Genomic DNA, 19,017 nt, shown 5'->3' with positions numbered 1-19,017 from the left:
CTTCCCCATCTCTCCGTGGAATCTGGGAGATGAAGGACTCCCTAGATTCCTATGTCCGGCATGTATAGGAGTCAATGGAAAAATCTGTATGCTATGTCTAGGCAGATGGTCCTATAAGGACCTCACAAAGTTCTCAAAGCCACAAAGTGGTATGGTGGCAGCAGATTGATGCCAGAAATGCAAGACAGGCACAGAAGCAGAGTTTCTCATAGGGCAGCTGGTAAGGAAGCAATAGCTTATTACCAATACATAGAGCTACATGAACAGAGCCTAAGAAACAGCAGGCTAGAAGAGATTTGGACACCAGAAACAAAGGGCTTAGCAGGAACTACCTCAGAAAGTAGGTGTGTCCTTTAAGATATTGGTTCAGCTGCTTTCATAAAGACCAAAATGACAGAGCCTTAAACAAGATAGTACACTCATTTCTATCACCTGAAAGTTCAAGGTAGAAAGTTCAAGCAGGCTAGAGCTGGTCTGCTCCATCAGGTCATCCAGGAGCCTGTATTTCTCCTATCTTGCTCTGCCACTACTGGAATATTGCCCCTGTGCTCAGAAACAAAGCTGGCTCACCATCACCATATCTTCATTCCAGCCTAGGAAAAAGAGAAAAAGAATGTAGAAAAATGAGGACCAGCAGATGCCATTTAAGGACATGACCTAGAAGTTAACACATCATTCCCATTCTCCACCCACCGGCCGGAACATAGTCACATGTCCATACCTAGCTTGGGAAATATGGTCACTAGGTGGGCAGCCATGTGCCCAAATAAAAAATAAGGTGGTTCTTTGACTAAAGAAAGAGAAAATGGGTATCGGTAGGTAAGTGGTAATCTCTGTCATGGTCAGTAGCTCATGAAACCAGGAGGGATGTTTACAGAGGTCAAGATTGTATACAGGTAGAGGAGGCCTGAAATCTAACAAAATGAAGTTTCTTCCACTCAGTGGAATAGAGACAAAATTAAATTCAGCTATTAAAAAAATAGTCACATTTATATACACCTTAGTTTTTTGACTGACATTTATAAACAGCTATTCTTAATTTATATTATTTAAATATGCTTGAAAAAATAAAGCTATAGTTCTTTACAAAACCTTGACAAATTTTGATCTTGCAATCATTGGATATAGTAGCAATTTAATAATAATGAAGACATTTTTTAGATATGTTTTAAAATCTTCATTATTCAAAATTATTCTGCCAAGTTAATTTATTCATATTATCTCCAAATTCCTATGTAATTTATTCCCTCCTTTCCACAGTTGGCTAAAACAGGTGTGGACACATAATCAAGAGCAGTCTGTAGCCTGGCCAGTGCATTTCAGATGGCTTTAAACAAAGCCTCTGTCTTAATAGACAATGATGATAAGCCAATCAGATTGTCCCTCTTGGGCACCTGATCTAGAAATGCATTGGAAAGAGTATGATATAGTTAGAGAAGCAAAGAAGTCACAGAATCAGGCCATGAGTCAGCAGCTCTAGGTCTATCAGTTAAATAAATGAGATAAAAATCATCAATACTACTTGGGCTGCAAAGTTACAAAACAAGAGATAACCTCCCTTACATTTTTTAATCCTTTTTGCAGTTAGAATGGAGACATATCTAGTTCTGGTTGGTAAAAGGTGAGAAGTGTCACATATCACTTCCAGATTTAAGGTCACTGAGGCCCATAAGGAACCCTCCAGCTCTTCCATTCCTTGTGCAATGACTTTGAAAGTCACAGTTAATATGGCAGCTTCACAAGTTGGAGAGGCCTGGGTTCTCTATTCTCTGAGTGGAAGAATCCCTGCTAACTACATTATTTGTGTAAGCAAGAAATAATTTTTTGTTGTGTAAAGCCCTTGAGATTTCAGAGTTGGTCTGTTGCACAATGGTTATCCAGACTCGTATAGTAACAAAATATTCAGTGCTTCCCATGCTATAGTTACAAGTGATAATAATTGCACAGTTGTACTTTGTTGTTAAAAAGAACCAGTAAGTGTTGGGGGTGGGCATGGGGAAGGCTGTACAACACAGAGAAGACAAGTAGTGATTCTACAGCATCTTACTACGCTGATGGACAGTGACTGAAATGGGGTTTGTGGGGGGGACTTGGTGAAGGGGGGAGCCTAGTAAACATAATGTTCTTCATGTAATTGTAGATTAATGATAACTAACTAACTAAATAAATAAATAAATAAATAAGAACCAGTAAGTCTGGAACATTTGTTTACAGCTGATGTTTTTCCTGACCATGGCAGTGTACATTCTGATTTTGCCCATGCCATCACATTTGGTAAAAATTTCACATATTGCCTTGTTAATAGGGAAACCCTATTTACATGTGACCTTCAGTTTATATTGTAAAAGAAAGCCTTAAAATGTGAAATATATATTTAAATTATAAGGCAGAGAGCTGCAGCTACAGCCATAGCCACCCTGGCATTACAGTGGACCCAGACTCAAAGAGAGGTGTTGTTTGTGGAGTTGAGTTGGGGGGGTTCATTATATCATATGTTCATCTAAGGGCCTTCTCATCTTCATTCTCCAACCAGAGAACCAAGAAAGAAACTTTAGGGAAAATGGAAGTCAGGATCCTCACCTAATACCCATTGTGTACATATGATGAGGTAATATTTAGCCTACTGTGCCGGGGCATGCTTGCATACTCTTCGGCAATAGGCTATCACGGAGGGTACTGCTTTAAGAAGAGTTCCTCCCAGTGCTAAAAGCAGAGGGAAGCCAAAGAGCAGAGCCTAGAGAAGAGAGCAGGAGAGCAGGAGAGAGAGGGGCAGAGGCTGAGAGAGGGGCAGAGGCTGAGCCAGTGGCAGAGGCAAAGGTGGACAAGAGTCTAACATTCAACCTACTGTCATGAGAATAAAGCTTGCTATGAGCCCCTTTTTACCTACACGTTCTGTTGTCATTATTTGGTCTCATCAAATCCATAGTGAACTTGCCTGGAGCTTGGAACCCCCTCTGGCCCAGAGGTACAGAAACTAACACCCCCAAGGAGGAGACTAAAGTAGGCATGAGCAAATACTCCAAACTCCTTTCCACCAGTGCCAAGAGGATTCAGAATGAACTGGCAGGCATCACTTAGACCCTCCACCTAGACCAGCAACCTGCAGTGCAGGTCCCAAAGGCAATGACATCTGTGAATGGGATCAACCATTCTAGGGCCTCTGGGATCCACGTGCAAGGGTGGCATAGTCTTCCTTGACATCACTTCTACACTAGAATATCCCTTTGAGCCACCGAAGTTTACATTTAAGACAAGAATTAATCATCATGATATAAATAGTCAAGTTGTTATTTGCTCGTATATATTGAAAGATAGTTGGAGTCCAGCTCTAACCATTTAAAAGTCTTCCTTTCTATCTGCTCACTTCTTAGCTACAGTAATCCTGCAAACCCACTGGTGTGAAATATTGCCACTCACTATGTGACCAATAGAGCCAAACATGACAGAATAGCCAGACAGATACACTATATAACGGACCAAGAGATATGCTACATAAATTAGGTTTTCACAGTTCTTACCTTATTTGTCTGTCGCAAAGCTACTTATGATTTTGAAGGGGTTGGGGAGGATGGAAGTTGATAAAGAGTAGGGTATTTCTATAACAGGTATTATTCAGTCTTATTTCCTATGATTTTGTTGTAACTTAGGGTATTTGGTACAGTAGAACCTGTAATAGCAATTTCTAAAACTGTTACTAGTTCTTCAATATTAGCTGAAATGTTCAGAGAAGAATACATTTGGGTTCAGTTGCTTATAGTCTGTAAATTTAAAACAGCTTAATTTTGTATAGTTTACACACATGGCCATTTATGTAATTTTCAAGCACATTATTTTTTGTATTAAAAATCGGGATTTTCCCTTCTTTGAAGGGAACATCAATATTTAATAGTTTTTAGAGACTGTCATATATATAAAGTGGACATCTGGCTTTAAGAAACCATATAGGAAATGAGAAGTTATGTATTTTATTGCATATCCCAATCTACTGCAGATGGATTAGAGATTTGATTCAGGACTTGGGAAAGCCTGTAGTAAAATACCTTAAGCTGTCAAATGTACAGCATGGAATAGGAGTTGGTCAGTGAGTTGGTTATATGCAGTGGACAGCTTAAGTCTTCATTTGTTACTGTGCTAAAAACAATATTAAAATAATAAATAAATAGAAACTATAAACTAATGGATCAAATTCAAGAGACTTACTATGTAAGACATAAAGATAAAAAGCTTAAATACAGGGAAAGAAGATAAACATACTCTAGAAGAAAGGAGAAGAAATAATCTTTATGTCTTAAAAGACTAACACCATGAAAGAAAACTGAAAAGAGATTTACTGTCTGTCCATGTTAAAGGAAATGCTTTTATATTTAGGTACCATCAATTACTTTACTCTGTAAAATTGTAGCATTCCAAGAAAAGAAATCATTTTATCTTGTTTCTTAATAATTTACCTCTGCCTGTTTGTTACTTGTACATCACTTGAACAAATGTAGAATCACTGCAATGTATTTCATATACATTTCTGAAATTAAAATTTACGTTGTCTTACATAAAATAGGAAAAGAGGCAATCTATCCACTAACAGGAATGTTTTAAAGGATTAAATCCCATTTTTATTTGAGTATCAAGATAAACAGACTGCCTACTTCACTATGCAGAGAACAAAACTTGAAGTTGCTTTTGTCTTTTGTGGACTTATTATTTTAATTTTTATATTATTAGAACACATGTACCCAAATGATAGAGATATGGGCTGAAATGCATATTTTACCTTATAGTATAAATCTTTAATATTCAGTTATAGGCTAAAAGATTTTCATTTAATATGCTAATAATAACATAAAAGGTTACCATTATTACAGAATGCAAAATAGAATTCCTAAGTTTAAATATATACTCCTGTATAACCCTGCTTTCCCCACAAAGCTAGTAGCATGAAATCTATTTTTTTTAACATGGAGGTACATATTATAAATTATTTTTAACTAATAATAAAAAAGAACCACTACTTCCCATGCCAAAAGTTAAGTGGAATTTAGTTTTGAATATGGGTAGTTATTTTGCTGAATCTTACCCTCCAGTAGAACATTTCTATACAGAAAAATATGATTGAACAACCTATTAAGGTTCTACCTTTCAGTTCTACAGTTCTTTGCTGCAGCTTAGAACACAGTTAAATACACAGATTCTCTAAATAACTCTCTGAGATAGGGCAAACATTCTTATCTTCTTAAGGTCCATGAACCCTGCAAACTGACCCTCTTTAAGTGGAATTCAATCCACAGACCTATTTACCTATTTTATGATATACAAAGTTTTTTTCTTATTTAGTTACCAATATTTAAAAGTTTAGAACTTTCACATTAAAAAAAAATGAAAAAACTGTCCCAGGGGCCCATATTTCCAGATAGTAACAATTGGCTTGAGCTGAGTTGGGTACAGGCTGCCTCGTTTTTGAGGGATATTTCTCCAATTTACTCCAATCCCCACCACTTATGACTCCCCAAGACTGAAGTACAGTCATTTGCCATTTATCATGTGCTTCTGGGCCTCCTTCTCATAACGTAACCCTCCTGGCCCCTGCAGTCTGGGGAAAAAGGAACCAGGGTGTCCCAGTCACCCCAGGAATGATGAGCATGTATTAATTCAGAGATGAGGCTTGGGCATTTGTTGGAAATCCATACAGCTGAACTTGGGGATATCTTAGAAGATTAAATATGGAAAATAGACCTTTACAGATCATCTCAAACTCTTCATTATATAGAAGAGGAAACTGAGGTCCCAGGAGCCTAAGTGACTTGTAAAGCATCACATAGGCTATTTACAGAAAAGAGCCTGATGTGCTAACTCCAGGCTGTTTCCACTGAAAAAACAGAAAAAAACAGCAGCAGCCACAGAGCAGGGAAGGAGAGCAGGGACACCGTCTCCTTTCCCCCACCCTCAGGCTGTGGCAAGCAGCCAAGTGCAGCTTGCTGCATATTTAATTTAAACCTTTGTCTACCCTGGCAAGGACAAAGTAAATCTGTTTTATGTACAAAGTCTTCCCTGAGGAAAGCCTCGGCCTCCAGCTGTGAAACTGATTGATGTTCTTAAAACCCCCAGGAACCTCTGCTGGGATCCGAGGTTGTGGTTTCCAAAAAAAGAGTTTGTGAAAAGGGAAGCACTGAAAACAATTTTTTTCTCTTTATTGTGTTTCTCTCAATCTGGGAGAATTAGACTGAAACATGAGGGGGAAAAAATGCAAATAGACTATATTTTAAAAGCAGATTTCAGAGTTCCACATGGGAGGGGCTGGAAATGACAATCTGCTGGGGAAGGGAGACAGGAGACTTGTCTGGAAGCTTTATTTGCATAGCAAGCACTCTGTTTTTACTTAGATTGCCCATTCCAATCAACTAAGATACCACAGTGTTCTAAAGATGTTTTAGCCATACTTGGCAGGAGACTGAAAGCATCTATGTTTTTATTTGGAGTGTTTGTGAAATGTTCTAATGGAGACTAAAACCCATCTTATTTTGAATGTTGTGGCACTCCTGATTCCCTGTTTGGGAGACCCTCATTAAGGGGGACACTTCCTGTGAAACCAAGGCCAGTTTTGAAACCAGTGCTTGAGCTGCCTCTGAGTGCTCCTGGATTGGTAGAGTCAGGGAAATCTACTGGGTTTTTGTTCCATCCCATGTGATGTCTACACCAATGTGGGTGGGGCCAGATGCACAGATAGCAACAGTGAAGTGCCTCCTGGCCCCAGAGAAGGCAAACCACTGCAGAAGTTCTGAGGCTGACCAAAGTTAACCTCAGAAGATCAGCCCTTCCTGCTGACCTGTAACCCTGCCTGGGGCAGGCTGCCTGTCAGGCTGGGAGGAGGGTGTGGGTTAGGGTGTGAGGGGCAGCTTCACCTTCTTGCTCAAGGTGCTGAAAGCCACTGCCAAGTTAGGGCTAAGGAGCTTGGGCTGGTTTGGGATGCAGCCAGGACCCAGAAACCGTTGCCATAAGTCACCAGCTGGCTCTGATCCCAGGAACATGTGCAGCTGCTGTGCAGGCCAAACTGGGCCTGCAGACTGTCACCGTGCCAACTGCTCCATTAGACCTCCCAGTCTCTGCTCCCGTCAGGCTCACACCCAGTAGCCTGTGTACTTTGACATCAGCTTACCTTTAGGTGTATCCTGAGGTGACTGAACAAACCTTCAGAAAAGCCACGTGACCTCCTGGTTTTTATCGTTCTGGACATTACACCATTGTTCCCAAAATCCACAGAGATCAAGGTGTATAGTTGTAAATCACTGAAGTTTGTTGGCCTGAAGAAAATGGAAGACTCAACTATTTCCCTCACCTCTGTGTGCTCTAATTTTTAAGGGCCTGTCATTAGCACTCTAACAAGGACAAACCAGGCACCATGGCTGTAGAAATAGAAATCCCATCCTGTACACTGTAATGGTGGAGGCAAATCAATGAATGTCCACATTCACTGCTGTTTCTAGGAGTGCTTTCTGGTATCTTAGGCATTAAGCTTTAGTAATAAAGTTAACAGCAATACAATCATATTGAGAAAAGGTTAAAAAGGGGGGACATTTTATTTTTTAAATTATATATTTTAAATATTATACCTTTTATATACTAGATCATCTTCTGTATCAGTGGCTGTTTTCCATGGAGACAGATCCTACTGACCTTCTGAGAACTTTCTCCAAGTGTCTTCTCTTCCTATTTTGTTCTCTCCCAAACTTGTTTGGCCCTTTACAGCATAAGTACAAATTTCAGCATTTTAATAGTCTGCACCTAGCCCATCTTTAGATTCTCTTATCACCACAGAAAGGCCTGTAGTACTTCTCAGTAAACTTTGGCCTCAAGGCATGCACCCAAAGAGAATTAAGGGCATGAACCCACAATGGGGCCAGCAGGGTCAGTTCCAGGGAGAGCAGCCCAGTAGGACTTAAGCTATAAAGACAAATAAGACAAATATCTATGCTTGGGAAACATAATCTAGGGGAGAACCATAATCTAGGGAGGCCGTGAATATGTTGCTTAACAAGGTGATAAGTGTAGTATGCGCTGGCAGTGTGAACCAAGTGCCAAGGCAGCAATGATTAATTATGTTAGGTATGGAGATTAAAGATCTGGGAATGTTTCCCAGAGACAGTAACAGTTGAGCTGAACCTTAAAGGATGAGCAGGCTTTGATCATGAGGAAATTTAGTGGACAGAGTGCTCAGAAAGATGCATTCCAGGAAAAGGCATGGTACAGAAGTCTTCCAGACACTGAGAAGTGATGATATATGAAATGTTCAGAGCATAGAAGGTTGACTGGTATAGTTGGAGTTTATAGTGTAATGTAGGGGTGACACAAGAAACACTCAAGTGTTAGCTTAGGCCGGAGGGGACTGTCTTGGAAAACAAACTCCTTGCACTTGATCCTAAAGGCAGTAGAGAAGCACTTGAAGGATTTTAAATGACTGGTAAGGTAAAGAGTTTAATTTAGTGTGTGTAACAAGCAAAATTATCTAGAAATGACTCTGGAAGGTCACTTTAGGTGGCTTGGACAGGCCAACTTCTCCCCATGAGATGTGCTGCCCCAAACTCAGCTTCCTATACAGAACTGATGGCTTCCTCCCCACTCCAGCCAGATGAGCTACAGGCCTCCCTGCAGGCCTCAAATCTCCAAAACTGCAAAAGTGGCTTTCCTGGAAAGGTCCTGAGAACATCATGTATCTAACTCAGATTGCCTGGTACCCCAATATCTGTTTGTATCCCCACAAGTTGTTCTCTCACTTTCCCTAGATAGAAGCAACAAGGAGTTAGGGTCTTTTGCCTGGAACCTAAACTTTCCATATTCCAGTAGGTGCCTTTCCTTATATCAATGAGAGGCTAAGATCACAGACATCTGCTCTTCCTGCTGACACTTCCTTAGTAAGTTTCATCAATAGCCTTTTTCTAAATCCGTACCATAGGGTGCAATGCTTTCTGACTCTGCTTCTGACCACAGCAATCCATGAAGGCACCCACATTGCACCGAAATAGGATATCCTAGAAATGGTATAAGACATTTCCCCATTGCTGGTTAAGACTTTTCATGTTCTAACAAAAATCCGACTAAACCTGACTTTAAAAGAAGGGGGTTTTTGGTTCACATAACTGTTGGGTTGAACATAGAGAAGTTTAATGCTTCACTGTTGTTACCCATGGCCCATTTCTTTCTGTCTCTTTGCTCTGCTTTCTCTATTGTCAGCTTCATTCTAAGGCTGACTCCTTAACTATGGAAGGAAGGCTGCCAGTTACAATCAAGTCTCAAACTTTCATATCCAATAGCAGATAGGGCTTCCAGACCAGCATTCCAAGCCAATGTCCTGAAATTCACCTTAATTAAATAAACTCATGTCACATATTTATGCTTACATTAATTGATGTATCCACTTAAAAAATATTTGTTGAGTATCTACTACCTGCCAACCACTGTTTTAGATTCAGGAATATTCAGGTAATATGAAATGATTGGCTTTAGCCAATTGGTCCCTACCACTAAAGCTGGGAGTATATTTAGTTCTCCTCAAAGCATTTGGACTGTATTCCCCACAAAGCACATATATCCACATGGGTGGAAGTGAATTCTTGGATAAAGACCTCTGTACTATTAGAAAGGGGGAGGAGAGAATGGATATTAGTGAGGCAGCCAAAAACGTCTTTTATAGTCTTGCTGCTGAATGTGTGGTCCACAGACTGGCATTACTGGCATCACTGGGGAGCATACTGGAAATGCAGACTCTCAGGCAGTACCCCAGTTCTACTGGATCAGAATCTGAATTTTAACAAGATCCCCAGTTAATCTGTATGAACATAAAACTTTGAACAGCACTTATCTACAGGATAGATTTAAAAAAAACACTGTAGTTGTTATGATTAAGGCTGTAGAAGAAAGAAGTTGGAGAACAAACTCAGTGGTCTCTGGAGCAGACACAAGTTAGGATGACTGCCAGCTCATAACAGTTTTCCCAGTGAGAATTATACAGCTAGCCCCTCTGTCAGAGATGATTCATCCAAGGGGAAATACACCTGCTAAGTGGATCAATTAACTGGTCATATTCCTGGATATTTATAACCTAAATAGTGAGAAATGGATAGAGAAGGCTGTCAGACAGGGCTGCAAGTTGCCAGAATTGGAACAAGTCCCCCAAAGTGCTCTGGGACTTGGTTATTTGTCAATTCCTTTGATTCATCCATCCCCTAAAATTTCCCCCTTTAGCATAAGGTAATCAAAAGGAGCTTCTATTGTTTAATATAGTTATCTACCCAGGGTGAGAGCATCCTTGAGGATAAGACCAAAGTTAATCCATTTCACCATATAGTGTCTGAGATGCATCAGTGGCTTTTCTTCTCAGCTTCCAAACTTGACCACCAATGGTATCATGAACACTGAATTTCATTCACAATTGACATAAGTGTAAGGCCATTTTTATAGTATTTTTTTAATATTCTACATATTCTGAAAATACTCATGGGTTTCATAACAAATGTTCCATTTTTTATTTATTTGTATATAAATTAATGTATCTTTCTAGAAAGATCAATCCATATGTCCTCTTTAATCTGACCATCTCTTGTTAACTTTTTCCAATGCAGCTTTTTTTAAGTTATCTACCAAATGATGGAATTGTTGCTATACCAATTTTTCTTATTTTACATACAAGCTTATTTCAATCAAATGTTGGCTAATAGCTAGGCTGTTTAGAAATTAACAATCCTAATAGGTGGGAACAACAATATAAGCATTTAAGACTTAATTATTCCTTCAGGCTTATTGTAAGAAAGTCAAAGCTTTCTTTATTAGTCAGGTTCTATATTCCTTGGAGTATTTCATTTTATTCTACAATATTCTCACTTTCTTCTTTAGTTAAAAAAAAACCCAAACCCTAATACAACAAAACAATGAGGAGGTCAAATCTTATAAGGAACAAACATGACATCACATAGGGAAGTGAGTCACTGTCCATCAGACTGGGAACTGAGTCAGGACTGAATTGACTCACATCTCTCTGGGCCAAGAATCAATTCTAGTTATATCACGCTGGAAAATGACTCACATACTACCTTTATGAACTCCCCGCAACATCATATCAACTGCAAATTGGAGTAGGTCTTATGAAACTCAAGTGGCTCTGCTTAAGCCATTAGATTTTACTGATACACAGAGGATTTCTGTGTATTAAAAGGAATGGTTTTTTGGACATGAACTTACAAGTCCAGCCTTGTCAAAAGTATGTTGCTTTTATCTGAGCCACCTACATCTAAACATAAGAATATCCATAATCTTTGCTAAGCACATTTTTTGATCATCTATTGGTTAGTTGAAAATCTGTTATCACTCATGCTTTTTAAAATGTTTGTGGTACAGAATAATCTGAAAAAGGAACTACTTAATACTTTTGTCAATAGAAAGTCAAAATTCAGTAATAGCTAATAGCACTCTGTTTTACTTCAGTTACCTCTGCAACTGAGTACAATAGAAAGTGGCATTGATGAAGTATTCCAATTGAAATTGGAAATGAGAACAGAAAATTCAAGCCCAAAAATGATAAGATAATTCCATCTTAAATACGTACTTTTTAAAGAACATTTTAGACACCAGGAAGTCTAAAATGGGATCTTTTTTGATTTATGTATTCTTTTTAGCAGAATGCACTAACTGGCTAGTCAAGCCACAAATACAGAAATTTCACATACATATCTAGAGTTCTGGCAATATTGCTGCCCCTATTCCATAAGACAGTTGGCTAGGACGGATCAGCTGCCCCCTTTTGGGACAGACATTTAAAGTTCTTTCCAATAATCGCCAGTTCTCCACAGTTCCTTTTGTCTTAACCATTGTCATTTCTCATTACTTGTGTGATCTCTGGTAGGCATTTGAGTTTGCAACCCCTGATAGATTCCTAACTTTTTGTTACTACTAAATATTATAAAAAGAAATAAAAAGTTTTAAAAGAATTAAAGATTTTAAAAGCTTATTCACATTTCAGTTTGGCCAATCTTGTTTCCAATTTTTCAAACATACCTTTCTTTATTAAACATGTATCGAGTATCTTATTTGTGCAAGCCAATGTGCTAAATGCTATACATAGAAGTGTAAGGTACTGTCCTTGCCCTCAAATTGCTTGTGATATGTTGGACAGGTCATAGATGCATGTTCTTTATTTAAAATTCTATTTTAAGAAATATTAAAATGAGTCTCAGAGACTTTATATAATTTAACCAAAACCATAGACACTAAAGCTATCTTTCCTCATCTAGGGACCTTTACCTTTCAATCAAAAATGTTGAAGTACCTAATATTTGAGCACCACTATGTGATGCGATGTAAAATTCTAGAGGAGCACAGTAGATTTCCTCAAGAAATCTTTCAGGATTACTTGGATTAGGATTGTGTAACTCCAGGAGGAATATGTGTTCCCAGCCATGGGCAAATAAACCTTTGAAGTGAAAATCAGTCAACAGGAAAAATAAAGTGGGAGAAACCTGTTTATTGCTGACAAGAACTACTCCTGCTCACCTGTGTCTCCCTCCCCATCACCCTGACCAGCCCCACCCTGAGCTGGGAAGAAGCAAAAAACCTCTCTTCTCCCAGCACACACTCTGCCTCTCCACCAACTAACTATAGTCACCTATTGATATGGAGATGGCTACTCCTCTCCACCCCTTGGAAACATCTGTTTATATGGAGATGCACTAAGGCTAGAGGAGAGATTCTGGACATACTGCAATTTTACCCATAGCCCACACCCCTAGAAATTTCCCTCACAATCTACTTGCTCCCCATCTACCACAGTGGCCCCTGGGTGAGAAAACTGGAGCACTGTAACCAGCCTAATAACATACAATAACAACAGCAGTAAAAATCATGATAATCTTCAAGCCAGAGGATCCAGCTAGGTTCAAAGTTCTATGCAGATTAAGTTCATAGCTCACCCATTCCACAGGAGGCCAGTATCTAAACCAGTAAGGAGCTCAGTGAACTCATCAAGCAGCAGCTGCAGCCAGGGGGTTAGTCCAGGCCACCACAGGCACTGTAGAAGAAAGTAACCTTAAGGGGAATAGTTACATGTTTTAATGACACCAGCATAGGCAAATCTTGTCCATCAGGTAGGATACATGCAAGAGAGTGGTCCTATGATAGGACAGTGGTAAGAGTGGGATCTTGTCCTGCTCTAGTATACCCCTTCCCTGTGGGAGTTCCAGATGGGTCAATATATAGGGCTACAGGAGGTACATGCACTGACAATAAACATAAAACTTCCTCATAAGATGCTTTTACCTCCTGGACATTTTGGGTATATGACTGTGATCTTTAGGGGCCACTCTGCTGTTACTCCAGGAACACACAGGAGGCCAGCTTCGAGGACTTTTCTCCAAGGTGCTAAAAGGGCCAGCCATTGCCGGTCCATGTGTTGAAATGTCACATGCACTTAACAGAGTCTCCAGGGTTTAATGCAGTTGGGGCTGTCAGCAGGATGTTGCTCTGCTGGCCATACCCTGGCTTCAATAACTCCTCTTCAGTTTGCATATGCAGGAGAGGCAGCAATGTGTGTTAGCACATCCACAGGGCTCAAGACTCCTTTTCAGGGCTTCTTATTCAAACACCGTAGCACTGTCAATAGTGAACTGACTAGCCCCATAGACTATTAGTGTCCAACTTCAAGCCAAATTTCAACAAACCATTGTAGCTCTCTATCATGCCTGCCTCAGTAAGGTTATATGGTACATGAAACTTCCACTTTATTCCTAATTGCTGCACCCACCTTGTAACGCATGTCCAGTAAAGTGGATACCTTGATCGCTCTCAATCACCTGCAGCTGGCTATAGGAAAAGCAACCAACAGTCCAGCAGTTGTGCCCACACAAGTCACGGCATGCCAATGTCCTTCTGATATGGGCAGAGGCCCAATATAGTCTATCTGCCATGTGACAAGGGGTATCAGCCCCTTTACTATTGTCCCATGTTGCTGCAGGACTTGGTGTAAGTCCCTCTTAGAGCACACAAGGCACTCCTTCTGGGCTCTGTTAACTTCTTCAAAGGTCAATGGCAAACCCCACTGATGATCCCACACTGTCTTTTGCCCCATATGCAACAAAAGCTAATGTAACCATTGGGATATATTAGAGGCAGGCTTTCCTTCTAGCCAGCGCACCTGGGCCAACGTGTCTGTTTCATCATTCCTTGGGGATATCCAAAGGCAAATGGTCAATCACATGATATACAGTAACTGTCTTAGTCTGACCAGAGGCTCATAGGTCTTGCCACAACTCTTGCCCCCCAAAGGGGCCAGTGATCAACCATCCAGTTGGCATGGTATCATGTCGGTAGCCACAGGGTCAAGCTCCATAGATGGCCCAGCTGTCAGTGCAGACAGCTATAGGGGAGGGCTCCTGGGTGATCATGAATGTACTGCCTGCAACTCAGCCCATTGACTGCTCTTCCCCTTCCTGTCATCCATCCATATCATCTCAGTCTTAGGATGGAAAGCCACAGCTCTCCACTTTGGGGACAGCGCACAACTGGAAGCATCTGTATACCAATCATTTTCAGGTATAGGGGCTTTTTCCTCTTGATGAGGACTCTTGGCTACCAATTGCTCAAAAGCAAGTTTTTCCTGCTTTCCACTGGTATACATCACTAGCCTCAATAAGCGTTGGAGTTCTCCACTTAAGGGGCTAGTGGAGAGGGCTCTACACTGATGTAAATATATGTCCCATTTGGCCAGTGTAGGCATCTGTGCCATGCCACTCCATGGCCTTTGGGTCCAGTCTTGCACCCATCCCGCAATGGGATAGGTGGTTATTACCTTGGTCGGAGCTGTTCTGGTGATGGACTCCAAAGCCAGCAAGGCATGATACACAGCAGCCAGTTGCTTCTCTATCAAGATGTACAAAATCTTTGCTCCTTTCCATAATTGTGACCAGAATCCAATAGGTTGGCACATCTGTTCAAGCCGCTGCCAAAGGCCCCATCCATAACCGTCTTCCGTTACGTGAACATCTAGCTCACAGGGCCTTGATGAGTCCATTACACTCAAGGCCTGCATGGCCTTGACTGCTCGCTTAGCGGCAATAAAAACAGCTGCTCATATTTCATCCCTGTCCCACCTGATGCCCTTTTTTACCAACCACTATAAGGGCTTCAGAATTTGTCCCAAGTGCAGGGTAAACACTCTCCAGTATCCCAAAAGACCCCAAAATTCTTGTCTTCCACAGTGGTAGGGTAGGGAAAAACTGGACCTTGCCTATGACTGCTTCTGGGATAACTTTAGTTTTACCCGACCAGACAATCCCCAAGAACTTTAATGACAAACCAGATCCCTGAACCTTGGTGCTGTTCACAGCCCATCCTTTCTCTTGTAGATGTTGCAGCAGTCTAGGAACTGACCCTTCTAAATCTGCAAGAGAATCAGATGTGAGCATCAATGTAGTGATACAGCCTCACCATTTGCAGTTTCCTCCATACGGCCAAGTCCTGTTCTACAAGTCCATGACAAATGGTGGGACTGTGGAGGTATCCCTGTGGAAAGACAGTAAATGTCCATTGCTGGCCTTCTCACATGAAGGCAAACTGTTTCTGACTTTCCTGTGGTATATCAATAGAGAAGAAAGCATTAGCAAGGTCCATAACATAATGATATGTCCCTAGTTCATGACTGAGTGTGTTCATAAGGGCTCTATGGAGGGGACAGCAGCATGCAAAGGGAGTGTGACTTTATTCAATTCCCTATAATCCACTGTCATATGCCAGGAGCTGTCTGGCTTTTTCACTGGCCGCAATGGGGAATTAAAAGGACTATGAGTGGACCTTATGATGCCCAACTTCTCCAACTCCTGTAGAGTTTCTCCAATTTCCTTGTCCCCTAGGCAATTTATACTGCTTAGTATTTGTCACCCACCAAGGTACAGGCAGAGCTACAGGTGGGTGCTTAGCATGTCCCCTCAGAACTGCCTTTACCACATGTAACCTCAGTCTGAACTCACCTGCAGTGGTCTGTAACCACAGGCCCTGCAGGATATCAACTCCCAAAATATATTCAATGATGGGAGAAATGTACACAGTATACTCCTTTGGGGTAAACTCCCTATCGCCATTCCTTCCTCCCGCTCCCCCACGGCCTCCTGCAATGTGGATCCTCCAGCTGCCTCCTTCATCACTGCTAACATATCTCTCAGGAGTGCTACCTGTCTTCTCAATTACCATCTCTCTTTCTTAACGGCATCACATAGTTCATCATCCAGCTCCTCCAAGTAACGTCAAAGTGTGTCTTTCTGTTTGATAACCCTTTCTAATATCTCGAGAAACAAAAAATCCACAATCCCAGTCACTACATAGCCATGCAGGGTCTCTAAGCAGTCTTCTATCTCACGGAGGGCTAATTTCACAGCTTCCAGTGTCTCCACCCTTCCCCAGTTCTGGGGAAGTCCCCACCCATCTAGGAGGTGCTTTACCTTAGACCAATTCCCCACAAGAAGGTCCCAGAGTGGAAGCCCCACAGATAGGCATTCCCAGGTGAAGCCACACTGTCCACAGGGTGGTCCCCTGCACAGCAGCCACCGGGGGCAGCCCACCCAACCATCACAGCCATGAAGACAGATTTTAGGTTCAGAGATTCTACCAGCTACTTCCAGGTATAACTTCTGGGGGAAAATGTATTCTCAGCCACGGGCAAATAAACCTTTGAAGGAAAAATCAGTCAACAGGAAAAAATAAAGTGGGAGAAATGTGTTTATTGCTTATAAGAATTTGCTAGTCCTGCTCGCCCGTGTCTCTCCCCATCCTGGCTGGGAAGAAGCAAAAAACATCTCTTGTCCTAGTGCACGTTTGCCTCTCCACCTACCTTATAATCACCTATTGATATGGAGATGGTCTACTTCCGTCCACCCCTTGGAAACAGCTATTGATCTGGAGATGAACTAAGGCCAGGTGAGAAATTCTGGAAATATTGCAATTTTACCCATAGATTGCAAAGACTTTAACCAAATAATTCAAATATTTGGCAACTTGTGATGGCATGTGGAGCAAAGAATCCAGGATAGAGCTCAGAGATTACTGCCTATGCAGGTGTTTGGAGACAGCAAGACCCCACCTCTGAGGCTTGAGTAACTCTTCTTCAGGCATCATGGTTGACTTAATTTTCTAGTCCTAGACCAAGGCTGTGAGTCAGCTAAAGAAGAGTTGAGGTTTTCCCCAGAAAACCTAAATAATTCTGACTACTGACCACAGGGAAAGTTTAAACAAGGAAGTAATGGTGGAGGTGGGAGAGAAGAGAAGGAAAAATAGAAAGTCTCAAAGAGAAAGGAGCTTAAGCAGGTACTCCCAAGAGCCACAGGCAGGCTCTGGATAACCTTCAGATTCTGCAGTCCCTGCCCCCTTGGACTCATAAACCCACACAATGATTTTTCCAGGATTGGAAGTCAAGCAAGTTCAATTAGGGTCACACGGCCACTTTCATGTAGGTGTCCTGAGCCTATTCACTATGTGATCCGTTCTCTTCTCCCTTCACCTTGTGTCCACCCTCCCCCAACCTACTCTGATCTGTGTTGCAAGTTAAGGGGAGCTGATCTCTGTAATTTGCATTTCCTGAACTCCAGTGTCACTGGCTTCTCTCTGTGATTGACCAACGGGGAGGCACTGGCATGACATTGTGAAGATGGAAAGTGGGGAAAAACCTGAGGCCACAACTCCCTCCATCTTGGACAGCTTCTCAGGTGACTGGGTCTCCTCTCTGGCTTTCAGTCCTGCTGGACAGGGCTGTCATGGTTCCAGATACTGCTAGGTGACCCTGGCTCCTCAAGCCTTACCTGTAACTCTGCCTCCTTCACTTCTCTTTCTGTTGATAAACCCCTGTTTTGTTCCCAGCTTCTCCATCCTCCTGTGTAAACAATACCTGTATTGAATTTTTTTCTCTTGTAAATACTCAAAGTGGTTTCTGATTTCCTTGTTAGATCCTGACTGATACATGTGTATATAAGAATTACATGTATATTTATAATCATATGTAAGAATTAATATATTAAAATAGTGACTTGCCAAGTAGTACAGCTACAGTATTCAGAAGACTCAAAAGTAGAGCACAAATACAAAGTCTCCCCTCTCTGCCTGTCTGTACCCCCAATATTCAGGAATTACATAAATGACTATTCAAAGAGAAGATGTATCTCAGTGAGCTTCAGGGTAAACTGGTTCACCAGCTAAGTAGGAGCAATTGTAATATGAAACCATTGTCCTTAAAGTGGGTTATTAGCAACTAAGTGCCCCACAGTTGCCATATCACTGGATCATCAGCTATGAGAAACTCTGAGTATAGGATGCACCGACAGCTCAGCTCACAAACTTGGGTATACCAAGAGCTCTTGCAACTCTTGAGTTTATTTAAATTAGCAGAAGACTTAAAGAGGTAGTGAGAGAAGATTAAAGCAGAAACGGTCCCATTTTTTTAAAAAAAAGGGGAAGGCAAAGATGAAAGAAAGAAAGAGAAGGGGTGAAAGGAGCTAGTTCATGGGTACTTGAGGTCTGAAAAGCAATGCTCTCAATTCCCATCAGAGGACAAGGGACAGAAAGGGAATGAACAAGAGGCAAATGAGGAAGCAGGAAAAGTGCTGGTTCCTCCTTAGTTAGGTCATCCTTATGGCATCACATTTTGGAAATGCCCACATTTTGGAAAGACAGATATTCTCAGACAAATAAAAATTCAAAACTTTATTGAATTATTTCACAGTAAACAAAGAATGATTTGCAGATCAATTTCCTTTTTGCAAATTAAAATATAAAATTTTTCTTCTTTAACATTTATAGTAAAGGATGGCTTACATATTCAATTTCTTCTATCTCTTATAATTTATGAAAAGTTACACTAATTATATACACACAAAAAATATATGCTTATATACAATAAATCCATACAATTATACAGTTTCTAAGTCACTAAACCAAATCTTCTATGTCGCATTTTCCAGAGCCTCTTGTTTTTTAGAACAAATGCACACAAACCCCCTGAAC

General features: G+C 41.0%; 1 pseudogene; it reads left to right on the top strand.

Annotated features, from left to right (window-relative positions):
• Positions 1-805: 805 nt before the first annotated feature.
• On the top strand, positions 806-3,501 carry LOC118917368 (ubiquitin-conjugating enzyme E2 E1-like; annotated as a pseudogene).
• Positions 3,502-19,017: the final 15,516 nt, after the last annotated feature.

This window comes from Manis pentadactyla, chromosome 8, assembly GCF_030020395.1.
Source record: "Manis pentadactyla isolate mManPen7 chromosome 8, mManPen7.hap1, whole genome shotgun sequence".
Taxonomy (NCBI): Eukaryota; Metazoa; Chordata; class Mammalia; order Pholidota; family Manidae; genus Manis; species Manis pentadactyla.
This window is presented reverse-complemented; position numbering and strand designations above follow the sequence as displayed.